At 37.4% G+C, this 13321-nt stretch overlaps 1 protein-coding gene across 2 annotated transcripts in view; it reads right to left on the reverse strand.

Moving 5' to 3' along the window:
- BCAN (brevican) overlaps nucleotides 1–13321 on the reverse strand; it is a 38688-nt gene that overhangs the window by 15592 nt on the left and 9775 nt on the right. The gene's annotated exons all lie outside the window — the stretch shown is intronic.

Genomic DNA, 13321 nt, shown 5'->3' on the forward strand with positions numbered 1-13321 from the left:
TAGCACTACAATGCGCCAGTTCTAACCACTGAGCCACCATGCTGCCTATCATGTGTTAAAATATGCATTGACTCGCAAGGCAGAGATGTAATATTACCACCTTACAAAGCTTTTATGCAGCCTCATCTGAAATATACACTCACCTAAAGAATTATTAGGAACACCTGTTCTATTTCTCATTAATGCAATTATCTAGTCAACCAATCACATGGCAGTTGCTTCAATGCATTTAGGGGGGTGCTCCTGGTCAAGACAATCTCCTGAACTCCAAACTGAATGTCAGAATGGGAAAGAAAGGTGATTTAAGCAATTTTGAGCGTGGCATGGTTGTTGGTGCCAGACGGGCCGGTCTGAGTATTTCACAATCTGCTCAGTTACTGGGATTTTCACGCACAACCATTTCTAGGGTATACAAAGAATGGTGTGAAAAGGGAAAAACATCCAGTATGCGGCAGTCCTGTGGGCAAAAATGCCTTGTGGATGCTAGAGGTCAGAGGAGAATGGGCCGACTGATTCAAGCTGATAGAAGAGCAACGTTGACTGAAATAACCACTCGTTACAACCGAGGTAAGCAGCAAAGCATTTGTGAAGCCACAACACGCACAACCTTGAGGCGGATGGGCTACAACAGCAGAAGACCCCACCGGGTACCACTCATCTCCACTACAAATAGGAAAAAGAGGCTACAATTTGCACGAGCTCACCAAAATTGGACTGTTGAAGACTGGAAAAATGTTGCCTGGTCTGATGAGTCTCGATTTCTGTTGAGACATTCAAATGGTAGAGTCCGAATTTGGCGTAAACAGAATGAGAACATGTATCCATCCTCTGATGACTACTTCCAGCAGGATAATGCACCATGTCACAAAGCTCCAATCATTTCAAATTGGTTTCTTGAACATGACAATGAGTTCACTGTACTAAAATGGCCTCCACAGTCACCAGATCTCAACCCAATAGAGCATCTTTGGGATGTGGTGGAACGGGAGCTTCGTGCCCTGGATGTGCATCCCTCAAATCTCCATCAACTGCAAGATGCTATCCTATCAATATGGGCCAACATTTCTAAAGAATGCTATCAGCACCTTGTTGAATCAATGCCACGTAGAATTAGGGCAGTTCTGAAGGCAAAAGGGGGTCCAAGTATGGTGTTCCTAATAAGTTCAGTTCTGGGGACCAGTCCATAGAAAGAATGCCCTGGAGCTGGAAAAAGTACAAAGGTGAGTAACTAACCTGAAAGGGGCATGGAGGGTCTTAGTTATAAGGAAAGATTAAAACAATAAACATTTATTTAGTCTTCAGAAGAGACGTCTAAGGGGGGGGCGGCATGATTAACCTAAACAAATATATAAACGGGCCATACCAAAAAAAATGGTGAAAAGCTGTTCCACGCAAAATCCCTTCAAAAGATAAGGGGGCATTGCTTACGTCTGGAGAAGAAAAAGTTCCGTCTCCAGCGGCATCAAAGCTTCTTTACTGTTAGAACAGAACATCTATGGTATAGTCTACCTCATGACGCAGTCACAGTAATCGGTTCCAAAGCCCCATAAATGTCATCCAAGAGAATGATAAGAGAAATAAGAGAAAATAAAGATTTAAGACAAATAAGCAGATAACTAAGACAAATAAAACAAGTCCTTACATATCACAGTCAGAAATAGCTGCTAACGATCAACTAATATTGCTATTTTACCAGGGAAGTTGCCTTGATTGGTTGGATCTGAGTCATTGTATGTTTAATCTAGTTTCAATTTACGATGGGTCAGAAAAGACCATTGTATGTTGAAAATATTGTATCCTGAATCCATTGTATCCGGAGGGATCACTGTACTTCTAAAAATGTGTAAAAAATTTGGGTCTCACTCCCCTTTCCTAAAATTCATATCAACACACATCCCTTGGTTGGACATGATGGACTTATGTCTTTTTTCATCCGTACTATGTAACTATGACAACTGACCTTGTGAAAAAAGGTACTTGCTTCTCATCACAAGGTACAAAAATTGCTATATAATTTGGAGGTAACTATAGGCTTTATGCACATCGTGTAAAGCTCTTAAAGTCTTCAAAGACATTAGGTGGAGTGTAGAATGAGTGATTATACAGTCACAGCTCTCAACTTTAACCTTACTTACAAGAAAATGTAAAACCTCTACTGGAAGCGTCTGTGACTCCACCAGAGTTTGTGTGACAATCTCACATAATGTGATGCCATTATGGTACAGGGCAGTATGGTATAGGCAGATCAGTCTTCCCTGGTCCATACAATTTACTCATGATGTGGTTGCTTGCATGTTCAACGAGGGGTATACAGTAGTTAGTCCATTTCCTACTGCAAAACTTGGAATGGGGTCCGAATGGATGACATTAGACTAAGCAAAGATAAAAAAGAACATGGGAGGGGAATATCAAGAGCAGGTTCCTTGTGTTATTTCTCCTACCCAACACAAAGTTCATTTGCCAATTAACAAACAGGTAACAATGAAACTCTTCCTTTTGTAGGAAAAACATCATAAGTGAACATTTGAAAATGATGCATCATGATAAAACTAGATGAAAAAAATCTAATACTACATTTCCATTCCACTATATTTTAATATTAAAGCTCAGTCATTATTGGTGTCCACCATGGGGTCAACAATGGAATTTTTGACCTGACATGAGTGTTTCTTTGAGGGTTATTGCCCCTTGTATATTCATCATAAGAAGATATTGAAGCAGTAGTAGTATTTCATTACAAAAACAATTTTCTTCCCAAGCATTCCCATAGCCTTGCTTTGTGTAAAGAAACAGCCGAGGGCAGGGTGAATTGGCCTCCACACAATGGTGAGATACTTTCAATAGACCACCAATCCATAGACTGCTGACAATGGAGGAGGCGAGGAGCTTTTTAGAATTCTGTTCACGCCGGTTACTATGTGAAGCTCCTTAGCAGTCGTTATAGTCAAAGTCCACCGTTAACACCAGCGATCACAAAGAATCTTTCTTAGAAGTAATGAATGGTGACAAAGTCCTTTCATATTTGTTTGCTTTTTTTAAACTTGTGTCAGGGAAGACTTTATCATTGATAGAGCTGATACTGCATATCTGTAGCATCATGTCTACCTGGATAACTTGTCCACCTCACGATAGGTATGGGATAATTAAGGGTGTTCAGGTAAGTGTTTTCATTAGGCAAGGTTCCCAGTAGGGGGCACTATTTTAGAAACTGAAAGACTGATGCAAATTAAACATAAATTAAATGAATATTTTTTTTTTAACATAGATGAAGCTCCATAATATACTACATGGCAGTCGCTTTATAATTAAGCTAGAACTGGACCTGTGCCTCACATGGATCCAGAGATCTCCTCATTCATAGCTCCTATTGTTCTACTAGATTTATTTCAAGATGGCAGCTCATCGCTCATGCCCTTTCTCAGGGAATGTCTTATTTCTGCTGCAGCTGGTGGCAGTTGAAGGAAGTAACTGAACATGTGTATCCACCTCGAGTGAGGTGGCCAGAGAAAGTAGGAAAAGAACTATCATCAGGTGGCACTATAGAGACAGATTTTATTGAATAACTCAATGGCTATACTAAATTTCTAATTACATACAATTACAAAAGTATTCAGATGTAGGTGCTGAGTTAAAAACTGTAGAATATTTTTCGTGGGACAACCCCTTTAAGTGAAGTTTCTTTAATTAAAATAAAATTATGGGTAAAGGAAGGAAACTGACACAAGAATGTTTAGGCATCAATTTTTGGCATCAACCTGGTATTAAAAGATCATAAGACATCACAAATATGTTTTGATGCTGAAGGTTGCTCTTCCACATAAGATGAGCCTAGTAATAAAAATAGCCCCTTTGAAGTGGTGGCCGAAGGAAATTCAAGTTACCAATCTGAGGACTAATAGGCTATTTGGAAAGAATCGTTAACTAGATATTACTAGGTTGGCATCACATGAGGCTACTGTGACCGACTCCCAATGATACCGATATATAAGTATGTATGTTGCATCCGTTGCCTAAGACACACAAGGCTCTAATGTTGGGCATCTCTCAAGTCATAGAGGACATGAAGGCATAGACAGATACATGAGGGAATGTCTCAATGAAAGGAGCCGTCGCCATAACTAGATAATCATTAGTATTCAGATGGAGTTACTTCCCAGTCTTAGTGACCACAATGTAATTCGAAACATCAGCTGCCCTGACCATCCCCACCATAGAGACCTGCCAAATACTGGGTTCCCTTTGTTAAAGAGAATTTTTTTCCTTTTTCCAAGGCAACGTGGCAAAGGATAAAATAACCCTTAAATCCGGCAAGGATGTAATTCAGGAGCTCTCCAGAAGCTTCAACGCAGTTTCCTCTTACCTCAAGTGCCAAAAAGCCATTATTCACCTAGTTAACTGGTATTGCTGGGAACATAATGTATTCAAGATGTCCACTGTCTGGCAGTGATCGTAGGCTGAAATTTTGCTGTAAATCCTAGCAAGTCTAAAATTAACTTCCCTAAAATCCCTGTGTAATCCGAAGAGGAATATGGGCCCATAAAAAAAATCTTCCATAGCAGAAAGGTGATATTATATGCCAAGGAAATGAGGAGAACAGGGCAATCAGTAGACCCAGTATGGGTGGTGAGTGACTTTGCTTTTTAGATAAATCACAATGCCAGGCGGTGAAGGAGATATAGATTGAAATTCTGAGCTACACTAATATCCCCATGTTGTCAATGAATCTACCTCAGCACTGAAGACATGCCAAGCCTCTGAGATAAGATCACAGACAAATAAAGGGACATGGCGTTTTTCCAGTAGAAAACACGCATCTTCTTGGCAGCAACAATTGATGCATGAAACCAAAAGCTTGTCTCATATAGACAAAAACCTACAAGTGACGAGATAAAAGAGAGATAAATGTTCCTATGTACACAAATATAACTACTATAATACTGCCTCCTATGTAAAATAATATAACTACTATAATACTGCTCCGATGTACAAGAATATAACTACTATAATACTGCTCCTATGTACAAGAATATAACTACTATAATACTGCCCCATGTACAAGAATATAACTACTATAATACTGCCTCCTATGTACAAGAATATAACTACTATACTACTGCCTCCTATGTACAAGAATATAACTACTATAATACTGCATCCTATGTACAAGAATATAACTACTATAATACTGCTCCTATGTACAAAAATATAACTACTATACTACTGCCTCCTATGTACAAGAATATAACTACTATAATACTGCCTCCTATGTACAAGAATATAACTACTATAATACTGCCTCCTATGTACAAGAATATAACTACTATAATACTGCCTCCTATATACAAGAATATAACTACTATAATACTGCTCCTATGTACAAGAATATAACTACTATAATACTGCCTCCTATGTACAAGAATATAACTACTATAATACTGCTCCTATGTACAAGAATATAACTACTATAATACTGCTCCTATGTACAGGAATATAACTACTATAATACTGCTCCTATGTACAAGAATATAACTACTATAATACTGCCTCCTATGTACAAGAATATAACTACTATAATACTGCTCCTATGTACAAGAATATAACTACTATAATACTGCTCCTATGTACAAGAATATAACTACTATAATACTGCTCCTATGTACAAGAATATAACTACTATAATACTGCTCCTATGTACAAGAATATAACTACTATATTACTGCCTCCTATGTACAAGAATATAACTACAATAATACTGCCTCCTATGTACAAGAATATAACTACTCCTATGTACAAGAATATAACTACTATATACTGCTCTTATGTACAAGAATATAACTACTATAATGCTGCCTCCTATGTACAAGAATATAACTACTATAATACTACCTCCTATGTACAAGAATATAACTACTATAATACTGCATCCTATGTACAGGAATATAACTACTATAATACTGCATCATATGTACAAGAATATAACTACTATAATACTGCTCCTATGTACAAGAATATAACTACTATAATACTGCCTCCTATGTACAAGAATATAACTACTATAATACTGCCTCCTATGTACAATATAACTACTATAATACTACCTCCTATGTACAAGAATAGAACTACTATAATACTGCTCCTATGTACAAGAATATAACTACTATAATACTGCTCCTATGTACAAGAATATAACTACTATAATACTGCTCCTATATACAAGTATATAACTACTATAATACTGCTCCTATGTACAGGACTATAACTACTATAATACTGCTCCTATGTACAGGAATATAACTACTATAATACTGCTCCTATGTACAAGAATATAACTGCTATAATACTGCTCCTATGTACAAGAAAATAACTACTATAATATTGCCTTCTATGTACAAGAATATAACTACTATAATACTGCCTCCTATATACAGGAATATAACTACTATAATACTGCTCCTATGTACAGGAATATAACTACTATAATACTGCTCCTATATACAAGAATATAACTACTATAATACTGCTCCTATGTACAAGAATATAACTACTATAATACTGCTCCTATGTACAAGAATATAACTACTATAATACTGCCTCCTATGTACAAGAATATAACTACTATAATACTGCTCCTATGTACAAGAATATAACTACTATAATACTGCTCCTATGTACAAGAATATAACTACTATAATACTGCCCCTATGTACAAGAATATAACTACTATAATACTGCCTCCTATGTACAAGAATATAACTACTATAATATGGCCTCCTATGTACAAGAATATAACTTATATAATACTGCTCCTATGTACAAGAATATAACTACTATAATACTGCCTCCTATGTACAAGAATATAACTACTATAATACTGCTCCTATGTACAAGAATATAACTACTATAATACTGCTCCTATGTACAAGAATATAACTACTATAATACTGCTCCTATGTACAAGAATATAACTACTATATTACTGCCTCCTATGTACAAGAATATAACTACAATAATACTGCCTCCTATGTACAAGAATATAACTACTCCTATGTACAAGAATATAACTACTATATACTGCTCTTATGTACAAGAATATAACTACTATAATGCTGCCTCCTATGTACAAGAATATAACTACTATAATACTGCTCCTATATACAAGAATATAACTACTATAATAGTACCTCCTATGTACAAGAATATAACTACTATAATACTGCATCCTATGTACAAGAATATAACTACTATAATACTGCTCCTATGTACAAGAATATAACTACTATAATACTGCCTCCTATGTACAAGAATATAACTACTATAATACTGCTCCTATGTACAAGAATATAACTACTATAATACTGCTGCTATGTACAAGAATATAACTACTATAATACTGCTCCTATGTACAAGAATATAACTACTATAATACTGCTCCTATGTACAAGAATATAACTACTATAATACTGCTCCTATGTACAAGAATATAACTACTATAATACTGCCTCCTATGTACAGGAATATAACTACTATAATACTGCCTCCTATGTACAATATAACTACTATAATACTGCTCCTATGTACAAGAATATAACTACTATAATACTACCTCCTATGTACAAGAATAGAACTACTATAATACTGCTCCTATGTACAAGAATATAACTACTATAATACTGCTCCTATGTACAAGAATATAACTACTATAATACTGCTCCTATGTACAAGAATATAACTACTATAATACTGCTCCTATGTACAAGAATATAATTACAGTAAATATCGGTATTTCTATGTGACATTTTAAGTTCAGTTCTTATTTATTTTCTGAAAAAGGTGGGTGACTACTACCAGGACTTGGGAGGAGAGAAATGCTTGGAGGGACATTTTTAGCTACAGGGCTATGTAGAAGAGCAATAACTGCCCCAGGTGACAGCTATACCCCAGACTACGTGTTTTATAGCCATAGGACCTCATAAGAGACGTGTACCTATATGACCTCTGCCAGGAGATCAATACAGATGGAAATGTCAGACTTCTTTCTGGCTGCGACCTGCAAGCGTTATATGGCTGGAACATGAAATGAGTTACAGTGAGGCTGAAACGTTTTCATATCCGTCGTCCCCACCTTTTGCTGAATCAGGATTTTCTTCTCGCCAGCATTTAATAACAGATTAAACTCCAATGAAAACATGGGATGTGAAGTCAGCAAAGTAATTCACTCCGCCACCACTTAATGAGGGCAAAGACTTAAATTTATAGCATTCATTGAGGAAAGCGCAAGTCTGGTCTGTCACCACATGATGAGGAAGAGATCCAAGACCATCCAGAGCCCCCTCTATAATGAAGAACCATCACTGCTGATCCCAAAGTCACCGCAAAAAGGGCTTAGATCATAGCAGGGAAAAGATGGAAGCAAACGTCTTAAGGCAAAAACAACAGAATGACAAAATAGAGCCCAGATTATACCAGTATGGTACAAATCACAATATACAAGAAGATGTATAACTTATACGAGCTGTACATACTGTACAGTGGATACAAAAAGTCTACACACCCCTGTTAAAATGTCAGGTTTCTGTGATGTAAAAAAATGAGACAAAGATAAATCAGTTAAAAAAACTTTTTCCACCTTTAATGTGACCTATAAACTGTACCACTCAATTTAAAAACAAACTGAAATCTTTTAGGTGGAGGGAAGAAAACAAAAAAAATTAAAAATAATGTGGTTGCATAAGTGTGCACACCCTCTTATAACTGGGGATGTAGCTGTGTTCAGAATTAAGCAATCACATTCAGAATCCTGTTACATAGGAGTCAGCATACACCGGCCATCATGTAAAGTGCCTCTGATTAACCCCAAATAAAGTTCAGCTGCTCTAGTTGGTCTTTCCTGAACTTTTATTAGTCGCATCCCACAGCAGAAGCCATGGTCCACAGAGAGCTTCCAAAGCATCAGAGGGATCTCATTGTTAAAAGGTCAGGAGAAGGGTACAAAAGAATTTCCAAGGCATTGGATATACCATGGAACACAGTGAAGACCGTCATCATCAAGTGGAGAAAATATGGCACAACAGTGACATTACCAAGAACTGGACGTCCCTCCAAAATTGATGAAAAAACGAGAAGAAAACTGGTCTGGGAGGCTACCAAGAGGCCTACAGCAACATGAAAGGAGCTGCAGGAATATCTGGCAAGTCCTGGCTGTGTGGTACATGTGACAACAATCTCCTGTATTCTTCATATGTCTGGGCTATGGGGTAGAGTGGCCAGACGAAAGCCTTTTCTTACGAAGAAAAACATCCAAGCCAGGCTACATTTTGCAAAAACACATCTGAAGTCTCCCAAAAGCATGTGGGAAAAGGTGTTATGGTCTGATGAAACCATGGTTGAACTTTTTGGCGCAAAAACAACACTGCACATCACCAGAAGAACCCCATCCCCACAGTGAAGCATGGGGGCAGCATCATGCCAAGGGGCTGTTCTTCTTCAGCTGGAACTGGGGCCTTAGTTAAGCTAGAGGGAATTATGAACAGTTCCAGATACCAGTCAATATTGGCACAAAACCTTCAGGCTTCTGCTAGAAAGCTGAACATGAAGAGGAACTTCATCTTTCAGCATGACAACGACCCAAAGCATACATCCAAATCAACAAAGGAATGGCTTCACTATTAGAAGAGTAAAGCTTTGGAATGGCCCAGCCAGAGCCCGGACCTGAATCTGATTAAAAATCTGTGGGGTGATGTGAAGAGGGCTGTGCCCAGGAGATGCCCTCGCAATCTGACAGATTTGGAGTGTTTTTGCAAAGAAGAGAGGGCAAATCTTGCCAAGTCAAAATGTGCCATGCTGATAGACTCCGACCCAAAAAAGACTGAGTGCTGGAATAAAATAAAAAGGTGCTTCAACAAAGTATGAGTTTAAGGGTGTGCACACTTGTGCAACCATATTATTTTATTTTTATATTTTTTCTTCCCTCTACCTAAAAGATTTCAGTTTGTTTTTCAATTGAGTTGTACAGTTTATAGGTCACATTAAAAGGTGGAAAAAGTTCTGATTTATCTTTGTCTCATTTTTTTACATCACAGAAACCTGACATTTTAACAGGGGTGTGTAGACTTTTTATATCCACTGTATATAATTATATACAGGATATACCCAGGTTATACCAGCATGCTCCATATCACTATATACAAGAAGATGTATAACTTATACCAGCTGTACATATATAATTATATACAGGAGATACCCAGGTTATACCAGCATGCTCCATATCACTATATACAAGAAGATGTATAACTTATACCAGCTGTACATATATAATTATATACAGGAGATACCCAGGTTATACCGGCATGGTCCATATCACTATATACAAGAAGATGTATAACTTATACCAGCTGTACATATATAATTATATACAGGAGATGCCCAGGTTATACCAGCATGGTCCATATCACTGTATACAAGAAGATGTATAACTTATACCAGCTGTACATATATAATTATATACAGGAGATACCCAGGTTATACCAGCATCCTCCATATCACTATATACAAGAAGATGTATAACTTATACCAGCTGTACATATATAATTATATACAGGAGATACCCAGGTTATACCGGCATGCTCCATATCACTATATACAAGAAGATGTATAACTTATACCAGCTGTACATATATAATTATATACAGGAGATACCCAGGTTATACCGGCATGCTCCATATCACTATATACAAGAAGATGTATAACTTATACCAGCTGTACATATATAATTATATACAGGAGATGCCCAGGTTATACCAGCATGCTCCATATCACTATATACAAGAAGATGTATAACTTATACCAGCTGTACATATATAATTATATACAGGAGATGCCCAGGTTATACCAGCATGCTCCATATCACTATATACAAGAAGATGTATAACTTATACCAGCTGTACATATATAATTATATACAGGAGATGCCCAGGTTATACCAGCATGGTCCATATCACTATATACAAGAAGATGTATAACTTATACCAGCTGTACATATATAATTATATACAGGAGATACCCAGGTTATACCGGCATGGTCCATATCACTATATACAAGAAGATGTATAACTTATACCAGCTGTACATATATAATTATATACAGGAGATGCCCAGGTTATACCAGCATGGTCCATATCACTGTATACAAGAAGATGTATAACTTATACCAGCTGTACATATATAATTATATACAGGAGATACCCAGGTTATACCAGCATCCTCCATATCACTATATACAAGAAGATGTATAACTTATACCAGCTGTACATATATAATTATATACAGGAGATACCCAGGTTATACCGGCATGCTCCATATCACTATATACAAGAAGATGTATAACTTATACCAGCTGTACATATATAATTATATACAGGAGATACCCAGGTTATACCGGCATGCTCCATATCACTATATACAAGAAGATGTATAACTTATACCAGCTGTACATATATAATTATATACAGGAGATGCCCAGGTTATACCAGCATGCTCCATATCACTATATACAAGAAGATGTATAACTTATACCAGCTGTACATATATAATTATATACAGGAGATGCCCAGGTTATACCAGCATGCTCCATATCACTATATACAAGAAGATGTATAACTTATACCAGCTGTACATATATAATTATATACAGGAGATGCCCAGGTTATACCAGCATGGTCCATATCACTATATACAAGAAGATGTATAACTTATACCAGCTGTACATATATAATTATATACAGGAGATACCCAGGTTATACCAGCATGGTCCATATCACTATATACAAGAAGATGTATAACTTATACCAGCTGTACATATATAATTATATACAGGAGATGCCCAGGTTATACCAGCATGCTCCATATCACTATATACAAGAAGATGTATAACTTATACCAGCTGTACATATATAATTATATACAGGAGATGCCCAGGTTATACCAGCATGCTCCATATCACTATATACAAGAAGATGTATAACTTATACCAGCTGTACATATATAATTATATACAGGAGATACCCAGGTTATACCAGCATGGTCCATATCACTATATACAAGAAGATGTATAACTTATACCAGCTGTACATATATAATTATATACAGGAGATACCCAGGTTATACCAGCATGCTCCATATCACTATATACAAGAAGATGTATAACTTATACCAGCTGTACATATATAATTATATACAGGAGATACCCAGGTTATACCAGCATGCTCCATATCACTATATACAAGAAGATGTATAACTTATACCAGCTGTACATATATAATTATACACAGAAGATACCCAGGTTATACCAGCATGGTCCATATCACTATATACAGGAAGATGTATAACTTATACCAGCTGTACATATATAATTATATACAGGAGATACCCAGGTTATACCAGCATGGTCCATATCACTATATACAAGAAGATGTATAACTTATACCAGCTGTACATATATAATTATATACAGGAGATACCCAGGTTATACCAGCATGCTCCATATCACTATATACAAGAAGATGTATAACTTATACCAGCTGTACATATATAATTATATACAGGAGATACCCAGGTTATACCAGCATGCTCCATATCACTATATACAAGAAGATGTATAGCTTATACCAGCTGTACATATATAATTATATACAGGAGATACCCAGGTTATACCAGCATGCTCCATATCACTATATACAAGAAGATGTATAACTTATACCAGCTGTACATATATAATTATATACAGGATATACCCAGGTTATACCAGTGGCGTTGCAAGGGGGGTGCGGGGGGTGCGGGCCGCACCGGGTGACACCAGTCTGATGGGGTGTCACCCGGCCGCCTGAGGCCCGGACTGACTTACTGCCGAAGTGCAATTTCAATGTGTTACATCATTTCATTAATCACCTTGGTAGGTCTGGCTGCCATGGGTGTCAAACATGCGGCCCGCAATGAATATCTTTGCGGCCCGGCAGTCTAGTATCTCTGAACATGAGCGCGCTACTATCGGCGCGCTCATGTTCTCTCAGCAGCACGGGGAGAAGGAAGCTGTCCTCCCTCCCCCTGTGCTGCTGCCGCTGCCACCAATGAGAAGAGAGGGGGGGGGAGGGGCGGGCGCACTGAGCCACCAATGATAGGACTATTCCCATTTCCCACACAGAGCGGCGCCCAGCGATGTCTCAGCACTCACCATTAGTTCTGTTCGCCGCTCCGTTAGCCTGCAGTGCTCCATTACTGTCTCCTCTCCTGCTCCACATGCTGCTGATTACTATCGGAGCGATGGGAG

Source organism: Bufo bufo, chromosome 11, assembly GCF_905171765.1.
Source record: "Bufo bufo chromosome 11, aBufBuf1.1, whole genome shotgun sequence".
In the NCBI taxonomy this organism is placed as follows: Eukaryota; Metazoa; Chordata; class Amphibia; order Anura; family Bufonidae; genus Bufo; species Bufo bufo.